The sequence below is a fragment of the Lichenostomus cassidix genome, chromosome 2 (genome assembly GCF_008360975.1).
Source record: "Lichenostomus cassidix isolate B80296 chromosome 2, HeHo_3.0, whole genome shotgun sequence".
Classification (NCBI taxonomy): Eukaryota; Metazoa; Chordata; class Aves; order Passeriformes; family Meliphagidae; genus Lichenostomus; species Lichenostomus cassidix.
In genome coordinates, this window is record NC_139482.1 from 88599631 (window position 1) to 88624689 (window position 25059).

A 25059-nucleotide genomic window follows, 5' to 3' on the forward strand; every position below is an offset into this window, starting at 1 on the left:
GACAGCCTAATTTTAGACATGCTAAGCAGCAAGCCTAATATCTATCTAAGTTAGCATAAAAATATTGTGTCTCCAGTTGCATTAATAATAGCCTTAGTCCAATGTTGAAGACAGGCAATTATTAAGAGCAAAAAAAGGTTCAAATGGAAATGATCACTCAAGTTTAACTTTTTGTGAAAGTCCAATTTATGAGCCAGTCAAAGAGCAACAGCAACATCTAACAGACAGGCAGGCTTCCCAGGACCCAGTCCTGGGATGACACCAACAATCTCACTGACAAAAGCACTGTAACAAGTGCCATGCAAAGTCAGGGCCAACCATGGTTTGGGCAGGACATCTGAGAAAAATCAGCTCTTAGGCATTTTTAAAACTTGACAGCAAAAAGAAGTCTTTTTAATATTTGCATCATTATGTGCTGGTGACAAAGAAGGAAGGAAAGAGTTAAACTTTGGTTCCATTTCATCTGCACGTTTGATTCTGAGATAACTAAAAAGTTGCAAATCTCATATAACATATTTGCCTAAAAAGCAGATTCTGGATAAGTCACTATTAAACTGTTTTAAATTATCCACATAATTTTAAATTTATTGTTAACTTCACATCATTGCATTTTGGATTTAGGAAATACTATGCTGATAACCGTTTCATAGGGGATAGAAACACAACAAACACTTGGTGTATTTCTCCACCCATATTTCTCTCTTAACAGATTTCCCAGGGTGAGAGGTTAAACATAGACAGTCAGCAGAGATGTTGGGATTATTTAACTGCAATATAAGTAACACCTTAAGAACTGATTTGTCAGAATGAATTGCAGTCCAGAGTGCTTTGAGTTTTCAACTAAATTTGCTCTTGAGATAAAAGGCACTTTTTAAAGAATCACAGTTCCTGTTCTAACTGTTCCCCCGCCCTCGCCTCCAAGGCATTTCTTATAACTCTGATAAAATCACAGACCAGGTGCTCCAAGACTTTCAAAATAATAAATTCCAATCTGTCACTAAAAAAAAATAAAAGGTTAAACAAGTTTACAGAGGGAGTCTGTTCCAGGTGTTATTTTGAAAGTATACGCCTAATTTATCATTTTCAGTAATAGTTACAAGTGATAAAGATCATGTAAATACTCTGTATTAGAAATAAGCTTTCATTTTGTCATGCAGATAGTACTAATGACTAAATAGACTTTAATCAGGAGATCTCCACCTACTAACATTAGGACTGAAGAGTAATGCTATAATCAGATTTTCTCTAAAATGAAATGCTCGTGCTATAGAAGCAAAAACAAAATGAAAGTCATACATTGGTTATATAGCAGTTTTTATAAGAACCAGAAGCATGAAAACTTTTCACAAATCACCTACATTGGAATGGACCCTGCATAGGTTCAGTGGGTATGTCTATCAAGTGGAACGAGGCAATGGAAACTGCTAACATCTTCCATATGTGGCAGCCTTTAAATTATAGTACTATTTTGGATACAGCGAACAAACTGTTCTGAAACAGCAGTATGTCAGATGGGTGGCTGGGTTTACCTGCAGTTCCTCTTTCACTATTTTCAGACAGTCTTACATGGTTCTAATTCTGCTATCTTGTCCATTATTAATGAAAGTACATAGCTAAAAAAATGCCCTCAGTTTTGCTCAAGAGCTCTGAAGTGTGTGCTGTGGCCTATCATAAATCAAAGAAAAAGCTACAGTTCTCAGCCATTTTGAAGTCAGGAGGAAAATCCAGGCACCAGTTAAACAAAGTGCAAGGATATGTTCTTGAGTGCCATTCAATTCAGTGTTTTTCCTTACCTGCAGAATAGGTTGCTCCATCTCTGTCAGACTCTGCAGTTCCTAAATCAAGTATGGCAGCATTTGGGGTGGCATTATGCTGCAAGCAGGTACTAAAGGCTTATGGATAGGCTTCCAAATGTCTATATATATATTTCAGATGTTCCATAAATGATGAGAGGCTGCCTCACTCAAAAAGGAAAAAAATGTCTCTCCTGTGATTTCCCTCTATGACCCGCTAAATTCTCTCTCTTTTTACCCTGGCTTTCAAAATTATTTTTTAATTAATGGTTCTTTCTTTTTAGCCCATTCCCTCTCTGTTCCCATGCAAATACAGTGGCAGGAGTTAACTGCCCTGAAACTTTTCCATTGAACTAATTTTCAGGAAAGTCATAAACAGATCTCATTGTAAGCTCAGCTTGTAGAGATTACAGGTAATCTTACAAACTCCCAAGGTACAATTAACACATCAACTCAGGGCAATTTCCTGTAGAAAACTTGAAAAGGATGAAACTGCAGATTGAACAGAACTGAAAACTGAGTTTCCTCATACATGATTAAAGACTGTTCTTTGAAAGGAAAAGAAGCTCTTCCCCACAAAATATTCTGCTACATTTTGAAACTCTAGGTAAGGTTTATAACAACTTCCCTCAAGAAGCAAAACGGAAACTGAATGACTATAGCTATATTATATAGCTGTATTGAGGTTTCTGAGTATGGAAGCAAACTTCCACTACTAACACGCAACTAAGCTGAATTTTCCATTGATTGCTCATACAACTACAATGCAAGCTTCATAAAGCATAAAACAATGAAGTTTTGCAGTGGAGGATTCTGTGTGTTTATCTCTACTACAGCAATTACCCTTAAATGTAGAGTCTTTTAGCAAGGCAAGCAGATTACGCTTAAAAGTATTTATACTTTTAGGTTTTTAGGAACAGTAAAAGAATCATTCTCCAAGTAAGTTGTGGAAGTTCTTATTAAATAGTAAGCAACTAAGTTATTTTGTATGAATTGAAGTGAGATTAATGACCTAGTAATCTCTTGAAACCAAAAACAATTCTTCTATTTATTATGTGAAAACAATTCTTAGAAACATTACTACTAATTAATAATTTTAGTTGCCACTTAGATGTCAGCTGTGGTCTATTATGTACTCCTACAGAGTGTGTAAGATGTTTTGCATTGTTCCAAAATGTCTTTTACCCCTGCAAGGTAGATTAGATTTGAGTGTTCTGTATTTGTATTGCATTTTTCTCTTTTAGGCAGGCATTTAAAAAAAATTTTTTGAAGATGAGAAATATTTGGGTACACTGAATTTTGTTTTGTGATAACATATTAATCCAGATAAATAATGAAAATAATTGATAACGAAGAGTTTCCCAAAATGTTTATTTTACAGCTAGAGACAGATGGGAGGAGATGGTGGTACTGAGCTTCAGCACCAGAGAGCAGCACCATCTAAGAATTGTGATTCAAAATTCCTCCCTTGAACCCCAATCTTGTTCTGGATGAAATAGATGTGCCCTCACTTTTTTGGGGGCATAGAGTATGTCATTTTCCTTTTGGTTAACTTTCCCAGCTGACACCTGTAAAGAGGGATGTCTAGAAATGCTCGACATTTTTTACCACTTGGATACACACCCAACACATCTGGTGGTGGAATATCACCAGCAAGTAGCCAACGTTTTCACACCAGAACATGTGACTAGTCTAGGTATAACATGAGCAGGAAAATTATCAACCACAAGACCAGCTTCATGCCCCAAACACATGGATTTGGGTTAGCAATATCTAGCCCTTTATTTTCTTTTGTTTGAAATTTATAAACAACAATAACGTCAGAGTGACTGGTAGACATTACTGTTCTCCTTGGGAACAGTTCAGCAATGCCCTCTGGCAGTTTTTCAGCTGAGCATGGGAGCGCAAAAGAAAGTCTAAAAAAGCATGCAATTACCCCCAGGAAATAATTACAATGCAAAAAGCACTGGATGGTACAAGTGACATTCCAGTAAACGAGGTGAACTTGTATCATCACCCTGCTTTGCCTCAGGGATATTCCTGCCAAAGGAATATCATCCAGTTCCAAGAACGTCCAAGGACGGAGGTGGGGCTACACATCAGCCTCTCCCGGTCCAAGTCCCAAGGAGCCAGAAGTTGTGGGCAAAGGAAACTCCTGCTAAGCCAAGCATTGGCATTGCAAGTCCCAAAGGCCAGGGCAGCAAATCTTGCTGGAGGTGATTTTTAACCACCAGGCTGGAAACCAAACCACACCTAAAGCAGCTTTTCTTATATATGGGTCTTACCTATCCCAAACTTAATGATTAAGAGAAATATGGGAAACAAAGTATTTTTATGTCTGCTTCTGTTCACAGTCACTCTCATGGGAGAAGGATCATACTGTTCTCTCTTCTTGAACTGCGTTAAACTTCAAAGTTTGACCAAGTGCTGGATTTCTTTCAATTTTAACCTTCTTTCAGTCTCTACTGAAGGAGTCTCTCTTTGTCTGCAACAGTTAGAAGCCATACCCAAACCACACTGGAGAAACAATGGCTGGAAGAGCAGACAGTTAAGCTGGATGTGGCCAGGTTTTATTCAGCAACTTTCCCACTCACTCCAACCTTCTAATGCAACTCAGCTAGCCTCTTATGTGTACACAAAAAAACCTGTATTAAACCAGGTAGATTTTCTTACCTAGCTACTGTTTCCAGAGGCTCACAGAACAGCAGCAGCTGGTACATGGTACTATTGTTCTCTTTCTTTGCTTTCAAAATATCTTATTGCAAATGTGCATTGACCACTTCAGAATTGGGATCAACTCTTCCACATTTTCTAGATGCTTTCTGGGATACAAGATAATGCTGATAGGACTAGAAATTGATGCACTTACATGCCTCTTTTCTGTCTCTGGATTACCATTATCATAAAAGTGGAATTTAACTCGAAAATCTGTGATGTCTGAATACACTTTTGGCATCCACCTTCAGGCGATCTGGTCTATGTAGCCTTGTAATACAGTGCTGGGTTATAGACACTTGGTCAAAGCAAACTCCTCTCCTGAGCTTTCCAAGGTATACCATCAGTAACACTCAGGGATGGGATTGCCAAAACAGTCAGATTATCTGCTTTCCAAACAAAATAAGTAAATATCCAAAAATTCTTAAGTTGAAGCTGCCTCAAGCACTTTTACCTCACATAACCAGCACTTCTGGAAAGGTCCTGTTGACCTTGGCAGCATATTCGAACATGGCTGAACAGTTCTTGAGCAATTTTTCCAATGAATTAGGCACAAACAGGCATGTGTCATTGGGCACATGAGTGGTTTTTTCTATCTCCTTTTTCTCCTTAAAAATTAATAATTTCTCCAAACTGCCGTGCAAAGAAAGTCACAACAAGCAGTATGTCCTAGTGTATTACTGGCTCATGTTTGGTATGTGAAATTTCTTAGCTAGATGCTTTGCAAACACCGCAGAGTTGGGTTCTGACCAGAGACCAGTTAGTCAGATGCATTTATCTTTTCTGACATTCATCTTAATCACAGAATTATCATAAACTGCATGTGTGAACTGTCTGTGCATACTGTCATTACCAAAGAAGGCAAACTTATGAATTTGGAAGCATTGCCACAGTCTATTAAACTCAGTCAATGACTTTTAACAAATGTAAGAGTTACACCAGTGAAAGCAGAGAATAGTGATAAATGCATTACCTGCTGTGCAAGAAGTCTATCTATTCACTAGTTTAAAACACTTTAGGAAAGTGTACAAAAAACATCCCGCTTCTAGAACTTTAATCTCACAGAAGTCTTCAGCTCTTACTTTATTGCCAGGAGATTCCAAAGACTTTCTCTTTTGCCTGATGATTGGTGGTCAGACATTATTAATTCAGTGCTATGCTTTCCTTGGTTTGTGCAGGGAATCAGCATTATATTGATGCTGCTGCTCTGACAAGCACCCTCTACTTGGCTGCCTTTCTCCATTTCCTTACATGTCCCATCAAGTGCCATACCTCATTCACCTCCATTCTGTTCACCAGTTGTTCTTTCCTCCACCCACTCCTTAACTCACAAGATAGCCTTCCTTCTTTCATGAACTTCATAACTCCATTACCTTTCTCTCCTCCTCTCATGCTTCTCTGTCTTCCTTTTCCCCATGGGTCATATGAAGAAAAATCTAAAATCTTGAGAGGAAAGATGAAAAGAATAAAACATATTGTGTTATAAAGCAGCATCTCAAGAAGAAATTATGACTCATCTTTAGTTTTCAGCGCACATCTTTTTTTGTACAGTGCTCTGACTGGCATGGAACATTACCATCTGTTGCCATGAAAATCTCCACACACCATTCTACCTTGTTTCTTCCCACTTTCCCACGTAGTTAACATATTCCAAACACTTTCTTGCTTCAACATCATGCATTATGCAAAGAGCTTTGGGCTGCTATAAAACAGTCATCACAACTCAACCAAAATGTGACACAATCCTTAGCTCTATGCTTTTATCTGGAAATGTCAGGACACAGTACGAAGTTCAGTGCTATTATCCCACTCCACAAAGAAAAGGCCAAGAAAGAGAAACTGAGCAACCCAACAAACCACTAGCAGAGCCACAAACATTGGCCAAGTCTTTGAGATTTTTACCAGTCCCCTGGTCAGTGCAGCACAAGGAAAGTAAGAAAGCCACCTACAGCCTGAATAGAAGTCCAGTCTCTTCAGTGTTACACCTCAGCTGGAACATCAGGAACACCAATAATGTGGCACTGGGTTCATTGGGGGCATTAATAATGGGCATTTAATAATACTTTCTTACTTTCATATAATGCTAAAAAATGAAATATCTATATATGCCTGCTTTCTTATCATTTGGAAAACATCCAAGACTCAGGACTTATTAAAGATCAATATTACTTTTAAAGACTAGCTAGACACAAAGAAGTTTTTTATTAAATGTTTAAAACAGGATTATGCCACTTTTCTCAGTGGCATGTTAAACTAATAGGATTCCACATTTTGTTTCAAACATCTCTTTGCAACATTTATTTGCTTTATTTTTAATGGGGCAGTAAGTTAGTAAACTACACTATTCCACACTCTACTATTCATTAGCAGAAGTACAGACAATTAAGTCTCTTGGAAATTTTATTTAGAATTAAGAGAGAAGGGAAACGTGAGAGCAGTTGAAAGCAAGATTTCTCAGGAAAGAAAAAAACTCATAAATGCTCTTTAATGTTTATTTCTATTTGATTTGATGCTTATTTGTTTTTTTCCAGTTTACAGTAAGTGCCTTGTTATGGTCATATGAAAAGTTATTAGAGAAAAGAAGAAAGCTTTGTAGGGTTTATTTGTTCCAACAAAAGCCAGGGGAGTTAAATAAAAACAAACTGAACATAAAATATGTAAAGATAGTACAGGTTGAAAATTAATAGCTTATTTTTTAAAAGGAAATTTAATAAAGCAATGCCGTTAGCTATTTCAAAACTGGAAAAATGATACCCAAACATGCAGGGAATGTTGGCAAGTTTTCCTACCTGAGCTAGAGTGTGTTATTATTGCATTTTCTTTATTTTCATTTATTCATAAGAATGAACTAGATGACAACTTTATTATAATATGCAACCGAAAATATAATTTTCTTTCCAAAATATTACATGGCATAAATAATATAGATTTTTGCTGTAAGATTTTTAAATCAAGGTGTTATTTCATGTTCACTGTGTCTGTAATTCCATCACATAAACCTAAAAAACTGCAGTTCACTGTCAGCGAACTCTGACACAATTTGGAACCCCAAAATTCATTTTTGCTGTTGTAATATACTGAAGGAATTAAAATAAAAATGATGCTCCAAAGAAAAATATTCATCTCTGCAATAGGTAATTGTGATTAAAAAGAATGTAAAATCAGCCGACTGCTGCAGGCTCAATATAAGTACTATAATGATAGCACATATGCTTGATTTTTAAATGTTTTCACTGAGCACATACATTTGGTGTGACAGCCACTGTGGCATCAACTACTCAGTTTCAGTGCATACTAGAGTATATAGTTATGTACAAGTTGTTGATGCATGACGGCTCACTGTGGCAGCTTTACAATGTATATTTCATATAATTGTTTTATTTCTTTCTTAAATTGAAAGAAATTTCAAGTGAGTAACATGTCCTAAAACGTATGTTGATTTATGAGTGGTGTTAAGATCTTTCAATAGCACTGTGGAAAGAACAGTCACACACAAAATTAATGATGAAGGAGAAAAAGGTTTCACTTAATTGTATTTTCATACTTGGCATTTCTCTAGATTCTTGAATGTCCAAGCAAATTTGTGGTTTTAAAATTATTGTTAATTTCTTGCTAATTTCCACATAGACATTTTTTCAAAGTTTTGCTTTGGACTTTCCTATTTGAATATATCTATAGCTTAACAATTTCTAGAATAAATAAATTTTATAAGTATAAAAATTACTGGTCATTTGATTTGTCTTATGTATATATATATCATACAAAGTCTATGATAACTTTGCTTCTAGGAAGAGAGTTGTGTTCTTCAGGGGAATTGATTAAAGAGCAAGATTAAACAATAAGCAAAAGTGGCCAGGGAATCTCAGAAAATACCCAGAAATGTATAGAAGTCTAGCATGATGACCTCATAGAAACCCCCCACTGGGAATATAAATAATATATTCATCTGAAGCATGAGTTAATTCTGCAAAATAAAAACTTTTTTTTTAATTAAACTGTCATGAAAGAGTTTAGTTCAAGGTATAACGAAAAATACTTCTGCAAAGTGCCATCTGAACTTCATGAATACTTTCCCTTAGAACCTAAGTGAAAAAATTCAAGAAAACCAAAAGCTTGTTTCCTGTTATGTATTAAAACTCATAAGGGGAGCATTGATTCTACACCAGAGAAGACACACACATATTTTCTTGTCTTGCTGTTGCCATTAGTGGCAAAAGGGTGTTTACTATGCCAGGTTAGAAGGTGCTGGCAGCTCAACAGCTGGCATCCATGTCATGGGATGCCAAGTGGCTTACAGAACTTGGTAGACTCAACAATTAAGTCCTGGATTTGGGTCTTCATTACAGAGGTGAGTGATGGAAATTTTCTAAGAGGGAGGAGGATGTAAAAGCATTCTCTACTCATGTAAAGAGCTCCCCCACAGCCAGACTGAATGGTGGCACCCAACCAGAATGAATAGAGCCTTCTCCTGGCTGATACACTTCTGCCTGTCTCCTAAAACAGTTTAATTTTAGGAGGGCAGGGAGAGGCAGAAAAAACAGAGCAGAAGGAAAGGGAAAACTCACCCCTATCTACTCTTACACAGCTATATCCTGGGAACAGCCTGAGAGCAGCCCTGAGGAAAAAGACTTGGGGGTGGCAGTGGATGAGAAGCTCAACATGACCTGGCAACATGCACTCACAGTCCAGAAAGACAACTGTATCCTGGGCTGCACCAAAAGAAGCGTGGGCAGCAGGTCAAGAGAGGTGATTCTCTTCCCCTTCTTTGCTCTTGTGAGAGCCCATTTTATGTACTGAGTCCAGTTCCGAGTTCCTCAGCACAGGAAAGCCGTGAGCCTGTTGTACCAGCTCCAGAGTAGGATCACAAAGGTGATGAGAGGCCTGGAGCACTTCTTCTATGACAAAAGGCTGAGAGTGTTGGGGCTGTTCAGTATGGAGAATTGAAGGCTCCAGAGAGATCTTAAAGCAGCCTTCCAATACCTAAACAGGTGCTTACAAGAGAGTCAAAGAGGGACTTTTTACAAAGGCATGTAGTCATAAGACAAGGGGGAATGGCTTTAAACTAAAGGAGGCTAGATTTGGATTAGTTATAAGGAATAAATTTTTCACTTTGAGGGTGGTGAGTCATTGGAACAGGTTGCCCAGAGATGATGTTGACATCCTGTTCTTGGAAGTGTTCAAGGCCAGGTTGGTTGGGGCCCTGAGCAACTTGGTTTAGTGGAAAGTGTCCCTGCCCATGGTATAGGGCTTGGAAGGGGAAGATCTTTAAAGGTCCCTTCCAACCCAAACCATTCTGCAATTCTTTGAACACACCCACATCAGACAGCTCTGAATTAGTCCAGGCATAGCCAGCCATTCATGTCACATTCCCTCCAGCTCTCCTATCCTGCTGCCTGAAGCCAGCTCCCGTCATTGTTATGTGGTCTACCTCAGGTTTAGCTCATCCCAGCTATGTGTTTGTGCCTGTTGCACAGTGCCAGAGTTGTGGAAAGATGGAAGTACTGGTGGAGGTCTGGAAAGCTGGGACACAACCCTAGGCTACGTTCTGGAGAAACTAGCAGTCTCAGGTGCTGCCCCAAGGCAAAGATGCCTGTCTACTGCCCCCAGTGCCTCTCCCAAAGGGAATATTGTGACGCAAGGACAGTTTAACAAGTTTCAAAATGTGTAGTGATGAAGGGAAGGCAGAGAACATAATGTAAGTCTGCAAGAAAATAATTTCATATCTTCTTAGTTCTTATTGCTTCCCCTCCAGTAATCTCTGAAGCTCATAAACTTTCCAGAAGGCTATGACATGTTTGAATGCTTTGACATATTATATACTGATATGTGGGTTCAGTTCCAAGGGCTTCAAATTTTTATGATTCTCTAAAGCTAAGATTATAGTAATTTATTTTCACAGATGCCTGAAACTTTTTGTGTTGTACATAATGTTTCTTATTAATTTCTTCACTCATGTATGTTTAGAAAAGGAAATATAATCTGAAATTCTGTGCCAGACATATGTCCTTTTGTAAACTGGGCTCTGTCATTTACTCTGCTGGTAATCATGGCACCATTTCTTTGTAGTAGAAACATGGGATATTCTTCATGATGGCTTCAGATGTATCTCTGTTATCCCTTCTTCCTGGATAGTGAAGGCAAAGGAGAACCAAACAGAAAACAGACCTAAGTTTCATTAGGCTTGACAGAGAGCAGAGAAGATATTTATATTCCCAGTGCAGGGTCTTCTATGAGGCCTGAAGCCAGCCCCTCAGGTGCTGATCTTTTTCATTGCGCTTCCTCACTACTTTTCAGTAAAGTCAAACTAGAAAAGCGACAAAGGTCACGCATGCACATAGATTGAATAGTACTCCTTTTCAAGGAATAGCTAATATAATCCCTTCCTTGCTATGGATTTAGGTGGAAAACTTCTCCCACCTCAGACAGTAGAAAAGCATGTTCTGCAATTGCTTGGCTGTGCTTCAGCCATTTGGTAAAAGCCCACATATATTGTCACTAAAATTGCATGGGCACGATAGCAGTTTTCCTAAGACATGAGCTGCATTCCCATACCCAGGATACATGAAGGTGAGAGAGAGAGTTACCAGACAAGTCCTACAGCTAACATAGGGTTCATGGACTCGTAGAACCATTTAGTTTGGAAAAGACCTCAAAGGTCATAAAGTCCAATTGTTTATCTGTCACTGTCAAGTCAGTCACTTAACCATGTCTCTAAGTGCCACATATACATGTCTCACCAGTGCTGAGAATAGGGTGACGACCACTTTCTCAGTCCTGCTGTCCACGCTATTTCTGAGACAGTCTGGGATGCCATTGGCCTTCTTGGCCACCTGGGCACATTGCTGTCTCTCTTTCAGCTGGCTGCCAACCAGCATTCTCAGGTCCTTTTCTGCTGGGCCTTATTAAAATCCAGATAGACAATATCCATCCACAGCCTTTCCCTCACCCCTAAAGCTGCTCACCCTGTCATAGGAGATCAGGTTACTCAAGCACAACCTGCTTTTAAGTCCATGCTGGGCCTGACACCTGGTTGTCTTACATGTTCCAGGTGATGCTGCTCAAGGTGATCTGCTTCATGACCTTCCCCAGCACTGTGGTTAGACTGACACGCCTATAGCTCCTGGATCTTTTTTCTAGCCCTACTTGTAGGGTCTCCTTTCCTTCTGCAGGGTCTCCAAAAACTCCTCTGCAGGCTGATGCAACACAGCTTTTCTGTCTCCTGTTTTTTCCCATCCACTCAAGATGTTTCTTCCAGGTTGACTCTTCAGGAGATATATTCACCTTGTGCTGTCTTTCTCTCATGATTATCAATGTCTTTTAATGTTAAGGATTTTCCGCAGTTATAATGTCCAATCTGGTTCCTCATTAATAACCACCAGCAAATCACTAGGACTACCATGTTTTCCACATGGATATATGACCCCTGGCCAAGAAGCTGTGAAGGGAAAACTGTCTCACAAAAATCTGCACTCTTGTGATGAGTGACAGGACTTGAGGAAGCGGCATGAAGCTGAAAAGGAAGCTTTTCAGCTCAGAGAAAGCTAAGGTTAGATACCAGGAAAATGTTTTTCAGCCAGAGAGTGACTCACCACTGGAATCAGAGGTCTACAGAGACGCTCCCAACAGCACCCAAGAGGCACAATATTTAACCCTCCTGTAACAGAAGATTTTGAACCTGCTGCATAGCACTCAAGTCTGAGACTCCCCATACCTGGAAGGACTGTCTGCCAGAAGAACCAAATCAGACTTTCTACCATGTTTGCAGTCATCTCCCATTTTGACCAACACAGCAAGGTCCTCTGGAAGGCTTTGTGAATAATTGTTACTTCTGTGGGATTGATAGTCTGCTTTAGTTTTCCGATTATCTTAACTTATGCCACCCTAAGGATAAAATATTATTTCATCTCTCTGTCAATCCTGAATTGAATAAAGCTATCATTTACGCTAGCCTACAGGGCATGAAGAAAAAGGCCTCATGGACACAAAATTCACCTGGAGAGTGATGTTATGATTTAGTGAACAATTTGAAACTTCTTCACAGCACTTAGTTTAGCTTTCAAAATTTCAGCTTTTTTTTTCCAATTGAATAATATTCGAAAATTATGTTACCAGATATATTGTTTCTCTCTATTGCTAGAGCTATTAGTAAAAAATGGCAATTATTTTAAAGAAAAAATTGCTACAATGCCGAGTAAGAAATCCAACTGAGAAACCACTTCAGTTTGAGAAATTTACATGTCTTTTCTGATCTTCCTGAAAGCAAAGAAAGCTGACAATGAAATAATATAATGAAGGGCTTAATCATTACTATCCAATACACCCACACCTGAGGCCCTGGGCTGGAAACTCTAAAGAAAGGGTGTAACAGGCAGGTACACCATTCATTGCTAAGACTGTTGCATGCAAACATGCTGCAGAACAGGCCTACTTGGGTGGTCATATGAATAAATCAAATCCCTGCTGGAACTTTTAGGTTTACTGCTCTTGAGTTTGACTACAACTGCATTGAGATTCAGGAAAAAATTGGGATGGTTTTGTGACTGGGAGCTCACTTTATCATGCCCCTACATCAATGAAGTGCTGTGAAAAATGGCAGCGCAGGTTTTACTCATGGCATCATAGGCACAGCTGTGTGAATGGCTGTCCTTTAGTGGCATTCAGATGTAGAACTAACTCAATGTATGGAAGTAATTGCTTTATGCAGCATAAATCACAGCAGGTTACTGCAAAATTCCTTCAAGGTGTCAGATTGGGCAAGTTCACAAGAAAACGTAAAATGCTTTAAAGACTTAAAAGACTTCCAGTCTAGCACTCCACAAAGTTACGGCATTGGCAATTTAATGAATAAAACCAGGGCACAACAGATCAGTGGTTTATCTCAAGTGAATGAATTTCAGTGCAGCTTCTTTCAACATGCAGAACCCTACTCATTGTCAAACCTTATTGCTGCTCTTTTCCCATGGACAAGTGGTTGTGAAGAGTTGACCAGGTCAGCAGAGGAAGTGTGTAGCTTAATATGTAGTTTAATATTACAACTATGACTTAGCAAAGACCAGACTGGTATGTTGGGTTTGCACAAGGCTAGTGGTTGATTCTGCATACAGTACAAGCAAATCTTCCAACCTGACTGTGCAGCCTGTAAAATATCTGCTAGACTACTTCTTCCCACCCAGGTCTACATTACTAGCTTGGAAATCAACTTCCTCTTACTACAAGCAGTAGAATACAAAGTACTAAATGGGAAGAAAATTAGATAGTTGCCTTCCAAACATCCATATTAGCTACCGTATTACATATTGCCTCTCTGCTGGCAAGAGAATATATACATCCCAGATGATATTTTATTGCTGATCCGTATGGATAGAAAAATGTTTAACATCCTTTTATGCAGCTGGGTCTGCATGAAGGCCAATAGTAACTCAATTGTTAGCGTTCTGAAACAGAGTACAGAAAATTTATATTCTAATAGCAACCTCAATGTGATACTTATGGCTGCCTACAGTAGCATTAAATGATGGGGTTTTTTTCTTCTTTTAAAGGCTTGTGATATTCACATGATGCAAAACTCTCTTATAGCAGAAAGGCCCTTTACAATCTCTGTTATGGTCTGCCACAAAAGAAATACCGTTGTTACATATTCTGAGAAGTCAGAGTACACTGTGATTGTGACATATTTTGGCACAATTGAAAGTTAAAATGCATAATTGCAGATTCTAAGAATGACATCTGTCATTTCACTGTGGTAGCCTGTAAGCTGAATGTCATTGGAAAATGAGAGTCAGTGGCCAGTGAAGCCACCATTGATGCTGCAGCTCTTTGAATATAAGTGTTTCCATTTTGCTGATTGCTGAAATATTCTTGTGAATTATTGAAAAGAATGGCCAAACTGGCAAACAGTTATTGAAATAATATTAGAAAAATAAGCAAAAGAGAGTAAATTTTATGCCCACAATTTCTTTTACCATAAATTTAGTGAGAGAGTAACTATCAGACTTTTGGAGTAGTCAAAAGGTTGTACAGGAGCCATTTATCAGTAGAAGGGTTCAAAAAAGTTTAAATAATTTCTAAAATGAGATCTTCAGGAATTTTGCCTTCAAATTTGAACTCTTAGAATTTGAGAATATACACTAAATTATTCACATAAAACAGAAGCCAGAAAGATAATTAAATGGGAAATTAAATCAAACCTTATGTCAGAAGCATCACAGTAATGAGATCATATTTATCCCTTTACTTCCTCCTGCTTCAGCTCCTTCCTGATATTCTCAAAGGAAGCAAATAAAAAACATGTTCTAGCAAATTTCGTGGTTTTATATACAGGGACATTCAGCTGGCTGAGCTCTTCCATGCATTTATGCCACAGATGTGCTGTATTATTCTTCTTTTGTCTTAGTCCAAAAACACTTTTGTAAACCACCAGTACATAGAATGTTATGACACCATCACACCAGAATAGCAAAAAGGCCCTGATCTGAGTTAGTATCAAGCTTGAACTATCTTACCTCTTTGTTCCTTCAAGCCAAAAATATATCACAGAAGAGACAGTACATCAGTCTTTCTGTCCTCTTTGCCCTGAAAAGAGACATTTCTTCTCCAGGATCTCTTGCATAGCCATGAATAATAATCGGGTTCATTACATATCAGAAATATATACAAACTGTGTCTAACAGTGACATTCACACATGTGGTTCTTTCTAGCACAAGCAGGGTTTTTCTGCTTTACTTGCAGTATTTGCTGAGGATGGCTCAACAAGAACTAGAAAAGCTAGTAAATTCTGATCTACTTTTTATAATGAGAGCAATTTTTACTGTAAACTTACATTCAAGTGTTTTCTGACAGTAAAACAAATTTCTGGGGATTTTTTTTAGTTTTAATAGAAGAATAAATTAAGTAATACAAAAAAGTCTACTACAGGAAGGGGACCCTTATTAAAATAAAATGGAACTTCATGTGTTTCTGACTGTTTGAGCCTGAGGCCTCTCCCAGGTGCTAGTAATATATTGGCAGCCAAAGTCAGGCAAAAGTTCAAGAAAACACTTCTCTCCTTTTAAAAATCTGACAAGCAAAACTTCCAGTTACTCTTTTGAATAAATGATTTATCGCCAAGTTTCTTAGGAACAGTTATCTGTCAATGATGTTTTTTTGTGGGTCCACCCCTTGAAAAATCTGTTAATTAGCTGCTTTACCCAGCAGTGAACTATATAGTGAAATACAACTCTCTCTTTCATTTACAGCATAGAATTTTTTTTTGCGTGATCCTAATCACAAAGAAAAAGCAGTTACTCAACCCTGGGAAAAAAACTAACTTCGGCACTTCAATGCATCCGTGATCCAATTTTTCTTTCTTTTGACTTTTACTGTTGTGATTTCTCTTTTGCTGAAGTACGCAAGAAGTCTGGCTGAACTACCACTTTCCAGCCTTCAGCAGCAGCCACAGCTTTGTCTGTGAGGCTTTTTTAATATACTCTTCACAGTTCTGTTCTCTCTTTAAGATCAAAAAAGGATGTTGCTTTGTTGTTTTGTTTTGGTTTTTTTAATAAATAAAAGGAGAATGTATTGTTTCAAATTATAAATCCTTTCTTTTTATCTTAACTTATTTTAAGGTTACTCTATGCTTCTAAAGTAATATGCAGAGGTCTCAGTTTCACTGACAATATGCATATTCATATTATTAAAGGATAAGACTGTTTTAATAACACTGTGCCAAATTAAGTATGCTATAATCATCACAGGACACACCATTAGTAGAACAAAAAGTTACACATAAAATAATGAATGCTTGGAAAGGCATTTAGTTTACTTATACATATAGCCTCTACTTTCAAAACTTAATAATTTCATTATGAATCCTATATGAGTCACAATTTGATTTTCACAGCAACAGCTATTATTAAAAAGAATAATTAAAATAATCAAATCACCTGTGAAGTTTGCTTCTTGTACAGAGATAAAGTTGAGATCTAAATGTTGACTATCTACAAAACAGGCTCCCAAATTCCCAAAAATGTTTTTTGTGCTTTGATCACACTTCAAAATGGAGAAAGAAACAGTACACCAATTCACTGTATTGAACTGCATTTTCTGCATGAAGAATATGCCTATCTTACAGGAAGAGGCAAGATCCTGGAACTCTAAACAATGAGCATTTCTAGGGTGTATTTTCAAGAAAAAGTCAATACAGCAGTTGATTTTCAGTCATTCCTCTTCCTTTATTCGGTTACTGGTCGTTCACACTTATGCTTTCTTCTTGCAATTTAAAATCTTTAATGAGTTCCCTCTGTTTTACACTTAGAAAGTCAAGAAGAATAGTCATGGACAAGTTCCAGTTCCCAGTGACATGTGCATCTAGGCCATAGCATTTGAGATATAAAAGCCTTTCACCATTTTTAATATTTGACATATGTAGCAGTTCTTTATTCTCTTGATGGGGTTATATTTTAGGCCCCATATAACTCCTATAAAGTGACAGAGATTTATTGGAAAATTTAATTTTTGGTTGAGTTTTTGTTTACATTTTGAAGGGTGGTACCATTTCACAATCAGAGTCCCACAGTCCCACTTAAAGGATCTGTGATATTTCTGAGAGGATCTGTACAAATTTCTGAGACGCAATTTCTTAAATGCAAGTATAACTAAACAGCATTACATAAACTTCTGGCTTCCCTCAAATATGAGACATACCACTACAGAAGTAGATAGGAGTAGGCAATATGTAAAAAGAAAAAAATTAAGATGGAGAAAATCTAAACATAGGTGTAAAAGTATTACAGAATATTTCACGTATTGCTTGAATGGAGACCAGATTTGAAGTACAATGATCTGATTTTCAACTACCTTTCTTTTTTCTTTTCTTTTTTTTCCCCTTTGAAAAGGAAGTGTTTGAGAGCTCATTTGAGCATGAGATACAATATATACAAGAGTGTAAAACCAACTTAATCTTTCACATTTGTATATTACTGGGTTCATGTGCTCAATATGTGTGTTTTCACCCATTCTTAATCCACCATAAGACATTTTTCTAGAAGAAATTACAAATGTAAAATATATGCCAGAAGGACTGGATTACACTATGATAAAGTTCTAAGGAGATATTGCTTGGTATTACCATATTCATCACCAGGAACTGCTGTATTCACAAAAGCAATCAAGTAAATGAAGGAAAGAACTTATTTTCAAATAAATATATATATATATATATATATATATATATATATATATATAAATAATTCAGTTGAAACCTCTTTCTGAATTCTTGGGTTTATTCCCATTTTAACTGGCAATCACTCCTTCTTGGTGGGGATAATTTCCTTGGTCTCAATAAAGTACTGAAATGCATTTTCAGATGTACAAAGGTGGATATTGAATTTTCTTTGTCCCACAGATTTAACACATATTTAGCAATTTGCATGACAGTTTTTTTAAAAAATACCCAATTCATGTTTATATGTGGTTGATGAGCAGAACATCAGCAGTTAACAGTCTGTTTAAAATTATCTTAGTCTGATAAGTTGAGTTTATAATAGTACTTGCTGCTTTTTCAAATTAAATAGATCATTTTCTGACCACAAGAATGACAAATTTACTGATATAGTCACTTAATTCTGGGTACGATGTTGTTATTCCCCATTTTTTCTGCAAAATATGTTACAGGATAGAGTTTGCCTGAATAACAGACACATTAAACAACACTCTTACCACTATATCAGATGAGAAAAACACTCGGGATTCTAGTGCTCAAAACTCCTTCAGTAGGAAGGAGTTCAAGAGGTGCCTGGCTGAGACAGCTTTCCTTGACTTGATTCTGCTGAAAACAAATCATTGGATGGGGACCCCTTCTATCCCAGAAACAAATCCTGGAAGAAGTCATCCCTTTGTACAGAGCAACTGAATTCCACTGCTAATTCATTCTTACACCTCATTGAAGAGACCCACTTAATTAGGTGCACAAAAAGTAGATAAACTTTTAAAAACTCCAATATTTGGTGGTTTTGAGCTAAAACTTACTTTCTACTAGTAGGTTTATCTAGTTTATCTACTTTGTACTAGTAGGTACGATGTAGTTTTTGTACTAAAACCTACTGTAAACTTTGTGCTTTCCTAATGTGTGTTAACCGTCTTGTACAGATATGAAAATCCTCTGCGTTGGAGATGGAGGAACAAATAAGAGTGAATGATGTTTCTTCATGTGGAATCATAGCTAAGACCTCTGAAATGCCTTGGGTAGGATCACTTTAAAATTCATTCAGATAAACAGAACTGGTGGATGCTCCAGAACTTTCCCTACTAATAAGCTTGGATTTAATCCTCCCCCAGTGAGTATTCTCACAAATTAAAAAAATAAATATTTTAAAATGAGAGATAAACATGTTTATGGAAACATTTTTAAATAGTAGGAGAATTTTTGAACTTTTTACACAAAATTGAATTTGGTTGTTGGTTTATATTGTAATCAGATATTCAGACTACTGGACCTCTGCACTGTAAACATTCCAGCTAAAACAGGGGGAGACAAAGAACAAAACACTGCCATATTGAAGCATTTCTAAACTGCAGCCATGTCACACCTGGAAAGCACAAAACTCACAACAATGTAGAGAAAACAATTATGGTTACAGATTTTCTTTGCTATTGTTTTACTGAAGATAATGTCTTATTCATAAGCAGCTTCTGTTAAAAGCACATGATGATTCATACAAACATTAACTCAGTGTTTATGATATATAATTATATCTATATTATATGTGGCTATTTATGCATATATAAAATTGTGCATATGTATATTTATATATAGCTTTATAAACTGAAATTAATATGCAGCAGTAAAACATAGATTTACTAGTGCCCATATTTATCCTATGTTCAGTGCATGGTGCCTTTTGGTATTGAGAATTTGTCTATTTGATACATGAGGACTAAAAATCTTACTGGAACAGCATCCTGTCCGATAAGTTTAAGAGGCTTCTCAGGCTGTGGTTTGGAAACCATTGAAATGAGCGCCATGAAGCAAGTCAGGCCAATTTAAAATAAAATGAAGAGCCTTGTCTATTTCGTTTGCATTAGATATCTTTGTTGGTTTTGGTTATAAAGAGTCCCCTGGAACTATTATGTTACATATTTATGTTATAAAGAGTCCCCTGGAAGAATTATGTTCTAACAAGAACCAGTGCTCACCATTCAATTTTGTCAGGATTTAAACTCTGGAACTATCCTTGTGGTTAAAGAAGAAAGTCAGAACCTCACATACTTCAAGCAGAACCCTCAAGATAAGATTTTGGCCTTTGGCAGTAAGGTTTGTTCTGGTTAGTAAATCATGTAAGTAGCTCAGCTTACTGTTTATTTCTGACATAGAAGAGGTTCTCTAGTTATGCAGAGCTATTACAGCTTCTTTTTTGTTGTGCAAATATTTTAACTATCTGTGCAAGTCTGACAGTTGCTTATGCAGGACATGATCTCATAGAAATATGTTTGAAATCCTTTTTCCCCTTTTTGGTTCCTAAAGCTTTGAATTCAGACTGTCAAATGGATTCTCTCTTTTCCTGGAAGAGAGAATCTTTATAATCTCCAGGCTCTTTATAATCATCCAGGCCCTCTTGACTTATGAATCCGCTCCGAAGAAAGTGCCATTTTGATATGCAATGGATATTTTTTCACTGATTAGTTGCGTATCTTCATATTGTTTTATGCTGGTTACCCATCACAGACCTAAACAGATAGTATAAATTTGAAGAAAGCAGTCTAGCAATAGGACCACTCTCAATTCCAAAGAAAAAGAGTATCCCTGTACTTGTAGGAACATTTGGCCCTCACATTTACTTCTGGACAAGAACAAAGTCCAGGATGAAGTAATTTTTTCTGAAATGTCAATGGAAAGTTGCAGAAATAAAATGTTTCATCAATAGACCACTAAAACTTAATAATGTTCTTGGCTACTATGTAGGGTTTTCTCCAAGGGCATCGCTAAGTCATTCAGGCTGAGGAGCTTTATGCAAATGTTTCCCCTACTATTTTTTAATCTTAGAGAAGTGTCGATTGCCTTTGGTAATAATTTGTTCTTTCTACTGCTCCACAAATCTTGGGATGCATGTGCAGCTTTTTTGATCTGATTGCTCATGTTTCTTTGATGTTTCCTTGAAGGAACTGAATTTAGACAGGTGGATTTCCTTCTTTTTGTGATGTACAAACAGCCAAGAGTTTGGCTACTTAGTCCATGGGACTTGCTTTGAGAAACCCAGTGTGCTGGGGGCTGATGGGGTCTGCCTGTCAGAGAAGGGGAAGAGCATCTTCAGGCATACACTTGCCAAGCTGATGAAGAGGGCTTTCAAATAAAGTTGCCTCGGCAGGGGAGCCTCAATCCATCCCATTCCAACCAGCTTGATGCCACACCCAGCAACAGAGGTCCAGAGCCTGGAGAAGGTTCACTAGTCAGCAGGAGAGCACCTGAAGAGCAGCACAAAGGGATTCCTGCCACTCCAGCCAGTAAGTCAGATTCGTAAGCAGCCCAAATTAAACTCTTAAAGCCCAACCCCGTGCAAGCACAGATGGCGTGGGGAATTATCAAGTGGAGTTAGAGGCATGCACATGCATGCAAGGCTGTGATATTGCTGGTATCATGGAGATGTGGTGGGATGGCATCTCTGACTGGAGTGTTGGAATGCATGGACGTAGGCCCTTTAGGAAGGACAGACAGGTGACACAAGGTGGGAGTGTCACCCTCTCCGTCGATGACCAGCTGGAGTGCCTGGAGCTCCACCTGGAAATGGATGAGGAGCCAACTGAGAGCTTATGGGTCACGATTAAAGGGAGCACAGAGACAAATGACATTATAATGGGGATCTGCTGCCAGCCATCCAAACATGAAGACCAAGAGGATGAGGTATTCTACAGATGGACTGGGAAGACCCACTGTTTCCTGTCAGTAGGACAACACAGCAGGGCATAAACAATGCAGGACCTCCCTGAGGAACTTCTGTGATCCTATGGTATAAGTTCTACAGGCAACATATATAACTGGTATAGTAAATGAGGATGGTGAAGGCCTTGCTTTGAGAGCTGTATGCATTTTAAGCACCATAATATAAAAAAGATATTATGCTATTAGAGAGCAACCAAAGCAGGGCCATGAGGATGGTGAAGGGCTTGGAGGGGAAGCTGTACAAGCAGCGCCTGAGGTCATGTCATTTGTTCAGCCTGGAGAAGAGGAGACTGAAGGGGGACCTCATTGCAGTCTAAAACTTCCTCATGAAGGGAAGAGGAAAGGCAGACACTGATCTCTTCTCTGTGGTGACCAGTGACAGTACTCAAGGGAATGGCCTGAAATTGTGTCAGGGGAGGTTTAGGTTGGATATTAAGAAAGGGTTCTTCACGCAGAGAGTGACTGGGCACTGGAACAGCTCCCCAGGGAAGTGGTCACAGCACCACTCTGACAGAGTTCGAGAAGCATTTGGATAACAGTCTCAGGCACATGGTGTAATTTTGAAGAGTCCTGTGCGGGGCCAACAGTTGTACAGTTGGACTTGAGGATACCTGTGGGTAGGTTCCAACTCAGTATATTCTATGATTCTGCAAAATAATGCTCATAACTAAAGAAAGGAATAAAAAAGTATTAAGGAACTACAGTGTCTACAGGAAATCATCTGAATTCAAAAACACAGAAACAGAGAGAGAAGGTGACTTCAAGCAAGTGATTCAGGACTGTGTTTTCAAACACAGATGATAAAATTCAGTTTCATTAATGCATGCTTAGAGATTAATACCTCCGTATTTGTTAATATACATTTAAAGAGCTATGTAATCTAATTATTCTCAGTAGTACTAATTAGTAGCTTCTCTCACTGCCATCCATAATGGAAATGAATACAAATGCCTAACTTAAGCACATGTTAAAATACTGTTATTGTTTTTCCTATTCTGCAGAAATGCGCTTTCAGCTTCATCTTTTTAGGTACCTCTTTATCTTCAGCAATATTTAATTATCCACAGTATTGTAGTGTTTGAACATAGATGCAAATGTTTTTCTACAGTGTAAATAGCTCAGGGGAGAAACAATGAACTAAATATTTGCTATGTGTAACTCATGTTAGCAAACTCCTTTGGGATCTTAGAGATTTGGATTCCTTTGAAGAGTGGTATGAAGCCTCATTTCCACACTCTGGGTGACCATTCTTCTTTGATTGCAAAAGGAGTGGATCTAAAATCTGAAAAAGATCTGAACTGTGCACTGTCCACTATGACAAAGAGGATCCAGAAGTATTTGGACAGAATGTTAATTAGGGTTTACACTGATGCATGTAATTTCTGAGACTCAGCCCATGTCACTTGTGCTGTTGGCAGAGGATGTTCAAGTGGCAACAAATGCATATAGACTTGGCAGCCATGCTCAGGCTCAAATTGTCAGACATTTAGATTAATCCTACCTTCACTAAGTTGGACTATAACCAGCAGACAAGAAATCTATAATGAAGACAGCTACAATCTGCACCAGTAACTGACCAGTATGTACTCTGCTCTTCAGCAGATCCTGAGAGCTGGGCTAATGACAGTGTATGATTGATAATTACATCTGTTCTTTCTCTTCTGTCTGCCTGTTCAGCAGAAAGTGTCTTGGCTCTCTGCGAAGACAGGGAGAGCTTACTTTTTACATGCAGCCACACATGTTTTCAAAGGTATCATTTCTCCTACTGGAAGGGTATAACATTCTGATGAAGTCATTGACATACAACTTGAAATATGACACCATATGGAATCTGTTCTTTAGATTTCACGCACTTGTCACAAGAATGACTTGTGACTTTCTGTTAACTTCTGTTTTCAGACTTGTCAGTCTTAAAGTACCAACACAGCGGTTTCACTACTTGCAACTGATTTAAAATGTCTCTATATTGCATCATTTGAATTACCTAACAGAAAAAAAACACAGTGCTGTTTGGTCAAGTATGTTCAGATCCTTCTGTTCTACAGTGTAAGACTGCAGGCTGATAGGCATTTATCACTTCAAAAGAATCTCTTGTAAATCAGACTGAACACTGAGACCAGCCACCTAATTTATCATCAAGTACAATCAAAGATTACAGTTCATCAAATACCAAGAGCAAAGCTGTTTTTCTATAAGTATTTTCATAGCTCTCTTAAATTAAAAGAGGCTTCCTTCACTTTGATAATATGTAAATAATAAATAAAAGTGTCTGCTTATACTTTTCTTACTAGCTTCTATAACAACCCTGTGGTGATGAAAACAGCTATCATCTGTATAACTGGCATGGTTTTAAGAACTCTAAAACCCTCCTTCAAGGCATAACTAAATGTCAACAGAAAGACATATTTCCCACCTACACAAGTAGGCTCATAAATTGTGATTGGAGAAATACGTGGAGTATATTTGTTCTCATTGACAAGAAATTCACAGCCTTCCTATGAATAGATCAAAAAAGGAAAGCAAAATATATTTGAAATATTTAGATACATAAAGCAGGACTTAAACAAGAGGCTGTTATGTCTTCATCTCTGTATGACTGCCACCACCTGAAAACTTCTTCTCAGATGCCATTAAGACCACTTTGATTGTAGCGGATGACCTCAAAGGCTGTAAGTTACATAGTTACCTAGTTATTCAGTGCATGTATAAAAGTATGATCTCACTAATATGAGGCTGGTTACTGTTGAGGGCTCTTGAGTAGTCTCAGCTGCCCTTGATGTGCCTGATCCTTTTGGTTGTTTGGAGCATCTGTTCTTGAACCATCACATTCCCAGAAACACACAGCAGCCATTGCTACTGCCTCTGCAAACAGAAAGACAGGAACCACTTACCATGAAAAACATGGTACTGCTGCTTGTTTTCCATAGTAATGGTCACCCACACCATGCAAATCAGGCTTTGCCACTCCACTTCAGAGGACTACAAACCTATGTCTTTCAGATGTCAAAGAAGCATTCTGCTTCTTACCTATGTAAGCTTACAGGCAGCCAGGCTGGAAGGGAAAAACAGGACATGTTCTTTTTCCCTGGCCTCATGGAAGATACAACATTGAGGAGAAAAGAAGCTGCCTAGGCTACAGAAAGAAGGCACTATAAGGAATATAAACCAGCAACCAAGAAAATAGGCAAGAGAAAGGTTTCATGTTTTATTGATGACTGTAAATTCTAACCTACTAAACACACCTTCTCTTGAAAGAAACTTCTGAGCTCAAAAATCTAAAGGATAAAGGCCCTTTCCTCCATGCCATTGTGGGAATTTCAAACAGGCTGCCTGTACACTCCATGCAGTCTCCATGCATTTCCAAGCCTAGAAATCAAAATGGTCCCTTTGACATATGGTTGTTTTTGTTCCTGAACCATCCTACATGCCAAAAAACTACCCCCCAGAAAAACCACCCCAATAGAAAAAAAAATTAAAAAATCAAAAGAAAACAAACAAACAACCCCCCCAAACCCATAAAAAACACACAAGAGCTAAAAAATCCTTTTCAGTTACCCATCCAAATGTTGTTAATAGCCTCAAATGTAGTCATCTAACTGTTATCACTTAACAATTTAATTAATCAGACTACAAAATTA